Source organism: Meles meles, chromosome 6, assembly GCF_922984935.1.
Source record: "Meles meles chromosome 6, mMelMel3.1 paternal haplotype, whole genome shotgun sequence".
In the NCBI taxonomy this organism is placed as follows: domain Eukaryota; kingdom Metazoa; phylum Chordata; class Mammalia; order Carnivora; family Mustelidae; genus Meles; species Meles meles.
In genome coordinates, this window is record NC_060071.1 from 82,076,611 (window position 1) to 82,092,043 (window position 15,433).

Genomic DNA, 15,433 nt, shown 5'->3' on the forward strand with positions numbered 1-15,433 from the left:
GCCTATTTGCAGTATAATTATATTCATGGAAATGAATTAGAGTGCATGATAATCCAGGCATTTCCACTGGTAGGAAATATAATTCTTTCCATGTTAATTATTTTAAGTAATAGATTGTTGACATTTACTTCAGTGAACAAAACAAACAATTAAAAGGGCAAAAAATAAAAAGGAAACATTAGAGATATAGAGGGAACTAATATAAAATCATTTAAAAGCATCATATCATAATATTTACCAATAAATTATTCATTTACCCTCACTTTTGTTTCCTCAATTAAATCAAAACTGAAAATTCTTATTTAAAAAAGTTGCTAAGAAAAAAAATGATTTCTTAGGAAATTGCCTAATGAATTAATTATCCTTATATTTCAATGATACTGTAATTTACTGTATTCCTTGGCAGCAAAACGTTTTTAAAAGGTGAAGCTTGAGTGAGTAGTTTCCAAATCAGATATATAAATTCCTTATGGGTTTATATATTGACTTGATATAAAATACATTAGGCAAAGTATTAACAAGGATTACAAATAACCTAACAGTGGATATTAATGATGTATATGTAGAATTTAACATTTTAATATATGTATTAACAACTAAGTCTTATTGCTAAATACATTTCTAATGGATAACAAAAATTACTTGCAGTGGCAAGCCTTCAAGTCATCTTTTTCAGCATACAACACACATACACACACATACATTTGCAATTCATGCATTCAACGTTTTAGAAATCTTCATTATTAAAGTTTCAGAAGACTGAGTAATATTATGAATTTGTCAGATTAATGCATATGCATATATGATTGATGAATTATATTTTTTAACTCTTTCAATTTTAATTTTTTTCTTTTAATGTGGTGGGTGGACTTTAAGCTCAAAAACATTTTGAACATAAATAAATACAAGTTCATTCTAAACCACCATGTGTTCAACAGTCATTCTCATGACATCTCGTACAGTTAAAAACGTTTCCAATGAAGAGTAAACAAACAGGCTAACAAACCACTATGAAATAATTCTAAATTAAATTTTTAGCTACTCAGTTGTACTCATAGATTTTGATGATTTAAGTTGGAGAGTCTATTTCTTATATATATGATTGGGGTTAAAGAAAAATAATCATTTTGGAGTTCTAGTAGGCTTTTACAAAGTAATCATTTTCTTTGTTTCATACAAATAAAACAAATAACTTAGTTTAGACATGATTGTTTAATTTGTGTGGACTTGTCATATATTTATTTTCCCAATTTTCCAATCAAAATGGGTTGCAACCAGCAGTGGCATCCCAAGAGAAGGGCAATGTAAGTGTCTGATACCATGCTGAGAAGCAGTGTTCTATCAATGACATTCTTTAAAACTGTCAAGAAAGTCTTTTAATTAGTTTTAATATTGTTCTAACATTTTCAACATAAAACACGCTTCTTATTACATGTACCCTTTGTACTTCCCTTACCTGTATTACATAGATGTTAAGATTAAATACAATTTTTGTGAACCTGGTATTCTGATATTGTTGTAGTCATTTTTCTTTTTCTTTTCTTAAAAATACTAAGAAAACCTAGACCTAAGTGTAGTTTGAGTATTTGGAATAGCATTTCTTTTGTAATCTTACTATATGTTTTTAAAGTAAAAACCAGGATTCTCTCCTTTTGTTCAATTTGAACTGTAAGATTGGCCATGATTCAAAATACATTCAGAAGATACCTGAAAACAAAATATGTTTGCCAAATTTGTCCTAATGAAAATAGTTTTTTTCCTAAACTTTCCAGATAGTTAGCTCTTAACTGGTACATGTGTCAGAGTTACGCCATAATTTGAGAGGAATAATCCATTCCTATTTCAAATATTTGAAAGAGTTCAAATATATAATCACAAAATTTAAAAATATATAAATTATAACAAAATATTTAACAAAATAGAAATAAAATTATTAACTTATTTTAGATATTGTTATTCTTATTGGATTTTTAGGTTTAGATCATACTTTTAAAATGAACAGATTATGTAAGTAGTGTATAAATAATACATACATTTAAAATAAGCATATCTTTGTCTACTGATGACTGGTGATAGTTTATACAATTGGCAATCTAGATCTCTTTTGCTAAGTGCTTACTGAAGCCTTTTGTCCATGTCAAAAATTAAGTTGTTGATGTTTTTATTGATTGATGTGAGTTTATATATACGACGTTATATGGTTGGATATGAGTCCTTTTTCTTACATACATATGGGAGATATCTTCCTCCATTTGTTGCTTTGCATTCCCACTTTCTTAATAATGTCTTTGAGGAACAGAAATTTCCTTTTAACAAAGTACAGTTTATTAGCCATAAAGACATTATGATTAATGTCTTTAATGTTTTTCTAGCCTATTCATAAAATCTTTACCTAGCCCAATGTTAGGAAAATATTCCATCTATCTTCTACAAACATAATTGGCTTACTCCAAATTAATTTTATAATCCATATAAATTTGTTTTTTTGTCTATGGCATTAGATAAAGTTAATTTGTATGGAGAACCAATTACCATAGTAAGCTTGTTGAAAAAATCATCCTTTCCTTCCTATGCTATAGGAATATCTTTATCATAATTTTGGTGATCAGATAGATATACATGGGTCTGTTTCTGAACTCTCTGTTCTGTTGTATTGGTCTATTCGCCTCTCCTTGCAACAATTCCTCACTGTAATTTTCTTTGAAATAAGTCTTGAGGGCACCTGGGTAGCTCAGTTGGTGAAGCCTCTGACTCTTGATTTCAGCTCGGGTCATGATCTCAGGGTTATGAGATGGAGCCCTGGGTAAAGCTGTGCTCAGCAGGGAGGGGGGTCTGGGCTCTGTGCTCAGCAGGGGTCTGCTTGAGATTCTTTCTCTTTGCCCTTCCCTTGCTCCTGTGCATATGCTCTCTCAAGTGAATAAATTTTAAAAAATTATAAAATAAGTCTTGATATTTGGTGGCATATGTTCTTCAACTTTGTTCTTCATCAGACATGTCTTTGATTCTTTTTTTCCTTTCCGTTGCTGTATATACTTTAGCATCAGCTGGTCAGTTAAAAAGTTGCTGGGATTTTGATTGGAATTGATTAAGTCTGCAGATCAGTTGGGGGTAAGTTTTCATCTTAACAATATCAAGACTTCTAACTGATTAGCATACCATGTTTTCTGATGGATTTATGTCTTCAATTGATAGCATTTTTTAAAGAAACATTTAAATGGTTCCTCAGAATCTGCAACTTGCATTAGGGCCCAACTTAAGTTATAACTGTTACCAATGCCAGACATGGAAAAAACCTTAAAACAGTTTAAAATTTTCTCTTATGTACTATTACTGTCATAAAATATATTTCTACATATACTCTAAATCGAAGAAACAGTATTATCAAACCAAATGTATTTATTGAATTCCTAACTTAGCCGTGGTCAAAAGATCTAAACATATAAATATCCAATTTCATCACTTGGAAGGTCTCCCTTTTACAAAATACCTGCTTGTAAAAACAATTCAGCCAAGTTCTTTGCCACTTTATGACAAAGAGGGCCTTTTCTCCATTGTCCAATAACCTGTACCTCATTCAATCTGAAACTTCAACAAAATGACTTTTACTGTGCATATTCCTAACCACATCTGTACATGATTATGTATTTTCTGAAAAGATGGAAGCTTTCTCAGCAGCTTTCCTTTCGCTTCTGATCTCTCACTAGAATCACCTTAAAATGTCCCATCACAACAGTCTCCACTTCTAGCATAAATTTCAGTATCTATTCAATACTCAATTCCCAAGTCACTTCCACATTTTTAGTTTTTTTTATAGCAGCAGCCAACTTTTCAGTACCAATTTCTTAGTCAGTTTGGCAACTATAACAAAGTACCATATACTGAGTGGCTTAAACAACAAACCTTTATCTCTCAGAGTTCTGGAGACCATAGTTCCAGCATACTTGGGTTCTTGGTGAGTGCCTCTTTCTAGCTGAGAGAGAACTGTGTTCTTGCTGTATCCTCACATAATGAAAAAAGATCTACTTAACTTTTCTTGTAAAATTCCTAGTACCATTTGTGACATGTCTATCTTGGGTTGCTTCCATATTTTAACTATTGCAAATAATGCTACTATGAACATGAGTATACAAACATATCTTCGTGACTCTGCTTTCAATTATTTGGGGTATATACCCAGAAATAGAATTGTTATACCACATGGTAATTCAATTTATAATTTTTTTGATAAGCCATCATATTATTTTCCACAGAAACTGTACTATTTTACATTTCTACCGACAGGCAACAAGCATCCCAATTTCTCTATATCCTCATCAACACATTATTTTCTGTTTTGTTTGTTTGTTTGTTTGTTTTTGACAGTAACCATCCCAATGAGTATGAAGTGGTTTGTCATTCTAGTTTCTAACTGCATTTACCTATGATTAGTGATGTTGAACATTTTTTATGTCTTTATTTGTCTTTGTACAACTTCTTTGGATCAATATCTATTTAAGTCCTTTGGCTATTCTTGAATTAAGTTGTTTGTATTTTTGTTGTTGAGTTTTAGGAGTTCTCTATATATCCTGCTTATTAGTCCCTTATCAGGTATACAATTTGCAAATATTTTCTCCCATTCTGTGGGTTACCCTTTTACTCTGTTGCTATTGTCTTTTGAAGCACAATTTTAAAAATTTTCCTGGAGTTCAGTTTGTTGAATTTTTCATTTTCTTGTATCTTATATCTGTTTCCTGTGTCTTTAGTGTCATATCCAAGAAATCATTGCCAAATCCAATGTCATATAGGTTTTATTCCATGTTTTCTCCTAAGAGTTTTATAGTTTCAGGTCTCATATTTACATCTTTCATCCATTTTTGTTAATTTTTATATATGGTGTTAGGTAAGAGTCCAACCTCATTTTTTTTTTCTCATTTTATTTATTTTTTCAGCGTAACAGTATTCATTCTTTTTGCACAACACCCAGTGCTCCATGCAAAACGTGCCCTCTCCATTACCCACCACCTGTTCCCCCAACCTCCCACCCCTGACCCTTCAAAACCCTCAGGTTGCCCCAACCTCCCACCCCTGACCCTTCAAAACCCTCAGATTGTTTTTCAGAGTCCATAGTCTCTTATGGTTCGCTTCCCCTCCCCAATGTCCATAGCCCGCTCCCCCTCCCCCAATCCCACCTCCCCGCAGCAACCCCCAGTTTGTTTTGTGAGATTAAGAGTCATTTATGGTTTGTCTCCCTCCCAATCCCATCTTGTTTCATTTATTCTTCTCCTATCTCCTACCCCCCCATGTTGCTTCTCCATGTCCTCATATCAGGGAGATCATATGATAGTTGTCTTTCTCCGATTGACTTATTTCACTAAGCATGATACGCTCTAGTTCCATCCACATCGTCGCAAATGGCAAGATTTCATTTCTTTTGATGGCTGCATAGTATTCCATTGTGTATATATACCACATCTTCTTGATCCATTCATCTGTTGATGGACATCTAGGTTCTTTCCATAGTCTGGCTATTGTAGACATTGCTGCTATAAACATTCGGGTACACGTGCCCCTTCGGATCACTATGTTTGTATCTTTAGGGTAAATACCCAGTAGTGCAATTGCTGGGTCATAGGGTAGTTCTATTTTCAACATTTTGAGGAACCTCCATGCTGTTTTCCAGAGTGGTTGCACCAGCTTGCATTCCCACCAACAGTGGAGGAGGGTTCCCCTTTCTCCACATCCTCTCCAGCATCTGTCATTTCCTGACTTGTTCATTTTAGCCATTCTGACTGGTGTGAGGTGATATCTCATTGTGGTTTTGATTTGTATTTCCCTGATGCCGAGTGACGTGGAGCACTTTTTCATGTGTCTGTTGGCCATCTGGATGTCTTCTTTGCAGAAATGTCTGTTCATGTCCTCTGCCCATTTCTTGATTGGATTGTTTGTTCTTTGGGTGTTGAGTTTGCTAAGTTCCTTATAGATTTTGGATACTAGCCCTTTATCTGATATGTCGTTTGCAAATATCTTCTCCCATTCTGTCAGTTGTCTTTTGGTTTTGTTAACTGTTTCCTTTGCTGTGCAAAAGCTTTTGATCTTGATGAAATCCCAACAGTTCATTTTTGCCCTTGCTTCCCTTGCCTTTGCCGTTGTTCCTAGGAAGATGTTGCTACGGCTGAGGTCGAAGAGGTTGCTGCCTGCATTCTCCTCAAGGATTTTGATTGATTCCTTTCTCACATTGAGGTCCTTCAACCATTTGGAGTCTATTTTTGTGTGTGGTGTAAGGAAGTGGTCCAATTTCATTTTTCTGCATGTGGCTGTCCAATTTTCCCAGCACCATTTATTGAAGAGGCTGTCTTTTTTCCATTGGACATTCTTTCCTGCTTTGTCGAAGATTAGTTGACCATAGAGTTGAGGGTCGATTTCTGGGCTCTCTATTCTGTTCCACTGATCTATGTGTCTGTTTTTGTGCCAGTACCATGCTGTCTTGATGATGACAGCTTTGTAATAGAGCTTGAAGTCCGGAATTGTAATGCCACCAACTTTGGCTTTGTTCTTCAATATTCCTTTGGCTATTCGAGGTCTTTTCTGGTTCCATATAAATTTTAGGATTATTTGTTCCATTTCTTTGAAAAAAATGGATGGTATTTTGATAGGGATTGCATTAAATGTGTAGATTGCTTTAGGTAGCATAGACATTTTCACAATATTTATTCTTCCAATCCAGGAGCATGGAACATTTTTCCATTTTTTTGTGTCTTCCTCAATTTCTTTCATGAGTACTTTATAATTTTCTGTGTATAGATTCTTAGTCTCTTTGGTTAGGTTTATTCCTAGGTATCTTATAGTTTTGGGTACAATTGTGAATGGGATTGACTCCTTAATTTCTCTTTCTTCAGTCTTGTTGTTGGTGTACAGAAATGGAACTGATTTCTGTGCATTGATTTTATATCCTGACACTTTACTGAATTCCTGAACAAGTTCTAGCAGTTTTGGAGTGGAGTCTTTTGGGTTTTCCACATATAGTATCATATCATCTGCGAAGAGTGATAGTTTGACTTCTTCTTTACCAATTTGGATGCCTTTAATTTCTTTTTGTTGTCTGATTGCTGAGGCTAGGACTTCTAGTACTATGTTGAATAGCAGTGGTGATAATGGACATCCCTGCCGTGTTCCTGACCTTAACGGAAAAGCTTTCATTTTTTCTCCATTGAGAATGATATTTGCGGTGGGTTTTTCATAGATGGCTTTGATAATATTGAGGTATGTGCCCTCTATCCCTACACTTTGAAGAGTTTTGATCAGGAAGGGATGCTGTACTTTGTCAAATGCTTTTTCAGCATCTATTGAGAGTATCATATGGTTCTTGTTCTTTCTTTTATTAATGTGTTCTATCACATTGATTGATTTGCGGATGTTGAACCAACCCTGCAGCCCTGGAATAAATCCCACTTGATCATGGTGAATAATCCTTTTAATATACTGTTGAATCCTATTGGCTAGTATTTTGGCGAGAATTTTTGCGTCTGTGTTCATCAAGGATATTGGTCTGTAGTTCTCTTTTTTGGTGGGGTCCTTGTCTGGTTTTGGGATCAAGGTGATGCTGGCCTCATAAAATGAGTTTGGAAGTTTTCCTTCCATTTCTATTTTTTGGAACAGTTTCAGGAGAATAGGAATGAGTTCTTCTTTAAATGTTTGGTAGAATTCCCCTGGGAAGCTGTCTGGCCCTGGGCTTTTGTTTGTTTGGAGATTTTTGATGACTGTTTCAATCTCCTTACTGGTTATGGGCCTGTTCAGGTTTTCTATTTCTTCCTGGTTCAGTTGTGGTAGTTTATATGTCTCTAGGAATGCATCCATTTCTTCCAGATTGTCCAATTTGTTGGCGTAAAGTTGCTCATAGTATGTTCTTATAATTGTCTGTATTTCTTTGGTGTTAGTTGTGATCTCTCCTCTTTCATTCATGATTTTATTGATTTGGGTCCTTTCTCTTTTCTTTTTGATGAGTCTGGCCAGGGGTTTATCAATCTTATTGATTCTTTCAAAGAACCAGCTCCTAGTTTCATTGATTTTTTCTATTGTTTTTTTTTTGGTTTCTATTTCATTGATTTCTGCTCTGATCTTTATGATTTCTCTTCTCCTGCTGGGTTTAGGGTTTCTTTCTTGTTCTTTCTCCAGCTCCTTTACGTGTAGGGTTAGGTTGTGTACTTGAGACCTTTCTTGTTTCTTGAGAAAGGCTTGTACCGCTATATATTTTCCTCTCAGGACTGCCTTTGCTGTGTCCCACAGATTTTGAACTGTTGTGTTTTCATTATCATTTGTTTCCATGAAATTTTTCAATTCTTCTTTAATTTCCTGGTTGACCCATTCATTCTTTAGAAGGATGCTGTTTAGTCTCCATGTATTTGGGTTCTTTCCAGCTTTCCTCTTGTGATTGAGTTCTAGCTTCAGAGCATTGTGGTCTGAAAATATGCAGGGAATGATCCTAATCTTTTGATACCGGTTGAGACCTGATTTGTGACCCAGGATGTGATCTATTCTGGAGAAGGTTCCATGTGCACTAGAGAAGAATGTGTATTCTGTTGCTTTGGGATGAAATGTTCTGAATATATCTGTGATGTCCATCTGGTCCAGTGTGTCATTTAAGGCCTTTATTTCCTTGTTGATCTTTTGCTTGGATGATCTGTCCATTTCAGTGAGGGGAGTGTTCAAGTCCCCTACTATTATTGTATTATTATTGATGTGTTTCTTTGATTTTGTTATTAATTGGTTGATATAGTTGGCTGCTCCCACGTTAGGGGCATAGATATTTAAAATTGTTAGATCTTCTTGTTGGACAGACCCTTTGAGTAGGATATAGTGTCCTTCCTCATCTCTTATTATAGTCTTTGGCTTAAAATCTAATTGATCTGATATAAGGATTGCCACTCCAGCTTTCTTCTGATGCCCATTAGCATGGTAAATTGTTTTCCACCCCCTCACTTTAAATCTGGAGGTGTCTTCGCGTCTAAAATGAGTTTCTTGTAGGCAACATACTGATGGGTTTTGTTTTTTTATCCATTCTGATACCCTGTGTCTTTTGATTGGGGCATTTAGCCCATTAACATTCAGGGTAACTATTGAGAGATATGAATTTAGTGCCATTATTAGCCTGTAAGGTGACTGTTACTGTATATTGTCTCTGTACCTTTCTGATCTACTACTTTTAGGCTCTCTCTTTGCTTAGAGGACCCCTTTCAATATTTCCTGTAGAGCTGGTTTGGTGTTTGCAAATTCTTTCAGTTTTTGTTTGTCCTGGAAGCTTTTGATCTCTCCTTCTATTTTCAATGATAGCCTAGCTGGATAGAGTATTCTTGGCTGCATGTTTTTCTCGTTGAGTGCTCTGAATATATCATGCCAGCTCTTTCTGGCCTGCCAGGTCTCTGTGGATAAGTCTGCTGCCAATCTAATATTTTTACCATTGTATGTTACAGACTTCTTTTCTCGGGCTGCTTTCAGGATTTTCTCTTTGTCACTAAGACTTGTAAATTTTACTATTAGGTGACGGGGTGTGGACCTATTCTTGTTGACTTTGAGGGGGGTTCTCTGCATCTCCTGGATTTTGATGCTTGTTCCCTTTGCCATATTAGGGAAATTCTCTCCAATGATTCTCTCCAATAGACCTTCTGCTCCCCTCTCTGTTTCTTCTTCTTCTGGAATCCCAATTATTCTAATGTTGTTTCGTCATATGGTGTCACTTATCTCTCGAATTCTCCCCTCATGGTCCAGTAGCTGTTTGTCCCTCTTTTGCTCGGCTTCCTTATTCTCTGTCATTTGGTCTTCTATATCACTAATTCTTTCTTCTGCCTCATTGATCCTAGCAGTGAGACCCTCCATTTTTGATTGCACCTCATTAATAGCTTTTTTGATTTCAACTTGGTTAGATTTTAGTTCTTTAATTTCTCCAGAAAGGGCTTTAATATCTCCAGAGAGGGTTTCTCTAATATCTTCCATGCCTTTTTCGAGCCCGGCTAGAATGTTCAGAATCGTCATTCTGAACTCTTGATCTGACATATTACCCATGTCTGTGTTGATTAGGTCCCTAGCCTTCGGTACTGTCTCTTGTTCTTTTGTTTGTGGTGATTTTTTCCGCCTTGTCATTTTGTCCAGATAAGAGGATATGAAGGAGCAAATAAACTACTAAAAGGGTGGCAAAGACCCCGGAAAAATGCGCTGTAACCAAATGAGAAGAGACCCCAAATTGTGGGGGGGAGAAAGGGGATAAAACAGCTTCTGAAAAAAAAAGAAAAGAAAAAAAAAAAAAAAGAAAGAAAAAAATTTAAAAAATAAAACAAATAAAAAAATACAAAAAAGAAAGAAAAAATATATATATTTAGATGAACTAGTCAAAAAATGTTAAAAAAGAAAAGGGTAAAAGTTTTAAAAAATTTAGCAGAAGAAGAAAAAAGAAAAAAGAAAAAAAAATTGAAAAAAGAAAAAAAAATTGAAAAAAGAAAAAAAAATTGAAGTAGCCGCAAGACTAACGAATCATGGGGAGAAAGCCATGAGTTCCGTGCTTTGCTTTCTCCTCCTCTGGAATTGCTCTGCTGTCTTAGGAATTGAATCTGCTTTCTCCTTGATAGATGAAATTCGTTCTGGCTGGATATTTTGTTGATCTTCTGGGGGAGGGGCCTGTTGTAGTGACTCTCAAGTGTCTTTGCCCGAGGCGGGATTGCACCGCCCTTACCGGCGGCCGGACTAAGTAATCGGCTCGGGTTCGCTTTTGGGAGCTTCTGTTCCCTGAACGCTTTCCGTAGAGTTCCGGAGGACGGGAATGAAAATGGCGGCCTCCCAGTCTCCGGCCCGGAGGAGCCGAGAGCCTGGGGCCCCACTCCTCAGTGCGCCCCCAGAGGACAGCACCCAATCACTCCCGTATCCCCAGCCTCTAGCCGCGCTCGGAGCTCACCCAGCCCGCGACCAGTTCAAGGTAACCCCGAGCTGAGAGTTCAGTCCTCGGCTCTGTCTTGGCAGCCGGCTTCTCCGTTCTAATAGCTGCGAGCTCTCCGACACTCTGACACCCCCGATCCTTCTGTGACCCTGCGGGGCCTGGGGCCACGCTGGCCCCGCGTGGGCTTCACCCCGGTTTAGCCCCTGGAGCAATGTCCCTCAGTGGAACAGACTTTTAAAAGTCCTGATTTTGTGCTCCGTTCCTCCGCCGGCCGCTTGCCGGGAGCCGGCCCCTCCCCCCGCGGTCTATCTTCCCGTCGTTTTAGATTCACTTCTCCGCCAGTCCTACCTTTCAGAAAGTGGTTGATTTTCTGTTTCTAGAGTTGCTGTTCTTCTTCTCTTCGCTCTCCCGTTGGATTTGTAGGTGTTTGCAATGTTTAGATAAGCTATCGAGCTGATCTCCTGCTACCTGATGTAGTCTCAGGCTGCTACTTCTCCGCCATCTTGACTCCTCCCCCCCCAACCTCATTTTTGTACATATGGCTGGATATCTAGTTTTCCCAGTACCATTTCTGGACAAAACTGTCCTTTTCCCATTGAATGATGTTGACCTTTGTAAAAAATAATTTGGGTGTTAGGTTTTGAAATAAAACAATATAGTTTATACATGGAAACATAGTACATGTGGTAGTTACTAGAGCTGATCATAAATTCCAGTTCTCTGTCTTATGAGAACCTGGTAAATTTGCATGTTTCCTGCTATATCTGTATGTGTTTTGTCAGGAAATCAGAATCTAAGTATTCTTTTTCTTTTAAATATACACTTCTTTGAAAAAATTTTATTTAATTTTTAACATTTAAAAAAACTTATTTTTGAAGTATCATTGACATGTATTATTTTCTTTTGTATTATATTTGTTTCAGGTATACAACATAGTGATTTTACATTTCTATACCTTATAAAATAATCACCATGACAAGTCTAATTGCCATCTGTCATCAAAGTTTTTATAATATTATTGCCTATATCTTCAATGCTGTACATTACATACATATTTTAATATACTTCCCTTTCCTCTAGCAGCCATCAGTTATCTCTAAGTTCTGTTTCAGTTTTGTTTGTTCATTTTGCTTTTTATATAAGCTTTTCATATAAGTAAAATCGTATGGTATTTATCTTTATTTGACCTTCACTTAGCATAATACCTCTATGTCTATCCATGTTGTCACAAATGGCAACATTTCATTCTTTTTATATGGATGAGCTATATGTAAGTGTACATATATAAGTATATATAAGATATATGTTATATATATTATATAATATATATCTATATATAATTCTTACAGTCTTCTTCACATCTTCTTTATCCATTCATCTACAAATGCACACTTACTTCATGACTTCCATCTACATATGAACACTTATTGCTTCCATTATCTTGGCTGTGATAATGTCATGATAGACAATGCTGTGAATAATGCTGGGGTGCATTTTTTGAATTAGTGCTTACACTTTCTTTTTTTTGGAAAAAGAATCAGAAGTGGTATTGCTGAATCATATGGTAGTTCTATTTTTAATTTTTTGAGGAAACTCCATACTGTTTTCCACAGTGGCTCTACTAGTTTACATTCCCACCAATAGTGCACAAGGGAGGTGAGCTCAGGAAGCTTCTATGCTACCATCTGGAACACTTTCTACCTTCTCAGTGTTCTCAATATAAAGTAATACAGAAATTGAGGTTTATTTTAAATGTGGAAGTAATAAGGAAGCCAGACACAGGGAAGTTTTTATGAAAAGGCAGAGAATTTGCCACCATAAGGTTAGAGAAGCAGAGCTGAACCCCTGGCATGACATATTGAAGAAGGTGTTTGTCAAAAACTAAGTGGAAATTATAACCTTTTTAAAGGAATTTGTAGGAAATCTCCCACCACTATGTCAGTTGGCAGCAGTGTAGTGGTTGGTCTCAGTTCTCACCAAAAAGCAGCTGTGAATCTCACATCTGCTCCCTTGTGTGCTTGTAATCACTTCCAGGGAATAATGACCTCTGCTTCTCTCCTGCTTTCTTTTTTTTTTTTTTTTCCCATTTTATTTATTTTTTCAGCGTAACAGTATTCATTCTTTTTGCACAACACCCAGTGCTCCATGCAAAACGTGCCCTCCCCATTACCCACCACCTGTTCCCCCAACCTCCCACCCCTGACCCTTCAAAACCCTCAGGTTGTTTTTCAGAGTCCATAGTCTCTTATGGTTCGCCTCCCCTCCCCAATGTCCATAGCCCGCTCCCCCTCTCCCAATCCCACCTCCCCCCAGCAACCCCCAGTTTGTTTTGTGAGATTAAGAGTCATTTATGGTTTGTCTCCCTCCCAATCCCATCTTGTTTCATTTATTCTTCTCCTATCCCCCTACCCCCCCATGTTGCTTTCTAAAGCAGCATTCTAGGAAAAATTGTTCAAAGCTCCTCTACTGTTATATAGAGGAGGTTTTAAAAGAATTTGGTGATTACACTGAATTGCTAACAGATAATTAAAATATCCCACCAATTTGAAATTAGATGTAGCTGTATAATTTACTTTGGCCAATGAAATATGTAAAGTATTTGTATCATTTCTGGACAACATATTATTGCTAAGAGTCCAAGAATAGAGGAGGTTTCCCTCATACTTTCTCCACCAGGAGATGATAGAAACATGTGTCAAGATAAACCACCATCAGCCTGGGGCTCTGAACCAAGCTGCCTTGAAAACCCTCATTGGACATGTTGGCTACATTTTATGGGACAAAGCAAATCCCAAGAATGCACTTAACTTCCAGAATGCAGGGAGAGTAATCCTATCATAAGCCAGGAAGAAAAGTGAACTATAGTATTTATTAATATTCCTAATTATTGTCACAGTGGCATGAAATTCAAAGAGATAATACATTACAATTAGAGGTTTTTGAAAGGATTTTCACAAGGTAGAAAGATAAATTGGTTACAGGATATAAAATTCAAGAGGGATATAAATAAAGTTTCATACTCAGTCCATACCCAGAAATAAACCCTTCAAGTTCTCAACAGACTGCACAAGTAATCAACTAGCAAACTAAATACACAGAGCAGTTTTAATTAAAAATAAACAAATTTAAACCCAGAATACTGGTACTACTTTTAAAAAAAAGTTTTAATTCCTACTAGTACATTATCTTTAAAGAACAAAAGTTGTTCCTTATTCTCATACATTTCTGAGATAGTCCTGCCATTTCTAAGCAATATATTGGAAGGGGTATAACAGTATCCCAGACTGCTATTGAACAAATGTATTATAACATAGTTTGGGAAGACTGAGGGAATGAATTGTTGAAAAAAACTAGGAATGATTATTCTCTAGAATAAATATTTCTCAATTTAATAACAGCTAATTGGAGATTAATAACAGCTATTTGGAGATACTTGGAAGAGAATTATAAATTATGCTTGCTCTTTATTTAAAGAAAAGAAAGGGGGCATCTAAGTGGCTCAGTCGTTAAGCATCTGCCTTCAGCTCAGGTCATGGTCCCAGTGTCCTGGGATCCAGTCCTGCATCAGGCTCCCTACTCCATGGGAGGTCTGCTTCTCCCTCTCCCACTCCCTCTGCTTATGTTCCTTCTTGCTCTCTCTCTCTGTCAAATAAATAAATAAATTTTTTTAAAAAAAGAAAGAAAGAAAAAATGTATATAAGCAATGAGAGTGATTTTAATCTAGTATAAGGAAGAATTTTAAGATAACTTTCAAAGCAAAAAACAAACAACAAGAATAACAATAACAATAAAAGAGAAAACAGATCGTGGTGGAAAATACCTTCTATAAGTAATTTAAAATGTAAGTGCTCAGTATCAACCACATTCATATCGATGTCATTAAAATATTCCTATTATATGAGAGATTTGTTATGTCAGAGTTGGTTAGATATTGTGTCATGTGAGGCATTCAAAAAAGCAAATTGTAGGTCAAACAGAATAAATAGCAAGAGAAAATGGAGATAATTTTGAACTTCAGAATTTTAGGTTTCTTGATTGTCATACAAAGTAGTTTCATATGCAATTAATTTTTTTAAAGATTTTATTTATTCACTTGACAGACAGAGATCACAAGTAGGCAGAGAGGCAGACAGAGAGAGAGAGAGAGAGAGGGAGAGAGAGGAGGCTCCCCACTGAGCAGAAAGCCTGATGTGGGGCTTGATCCCAGGAACCTGAGATCATGACCTAAGCCAAAGGCAGAGGCTTAACCCACCGAGCCACCCAGGCACCCCTCATATGCAATTATTATGTCATCTGGGCAAAGAAGTGTAATTCTTTTAAAATCTTAAGAATCAGGCTAAAACAAAAATAAATTATATTTTAGGCAAGAAAAATATTGGCAATGATTAATGTTCATTTTAGTATGACTGTACATGTGAACATTAGAGTCCAATATTTTGAAACTTATAAATGTATTCTAAAATCAACATAGCAAAACATCTTGGGGCGCCTGGGTGGCTCAGTGGGTTAAGCCGCTGCCTTCGGCTCAGGTCA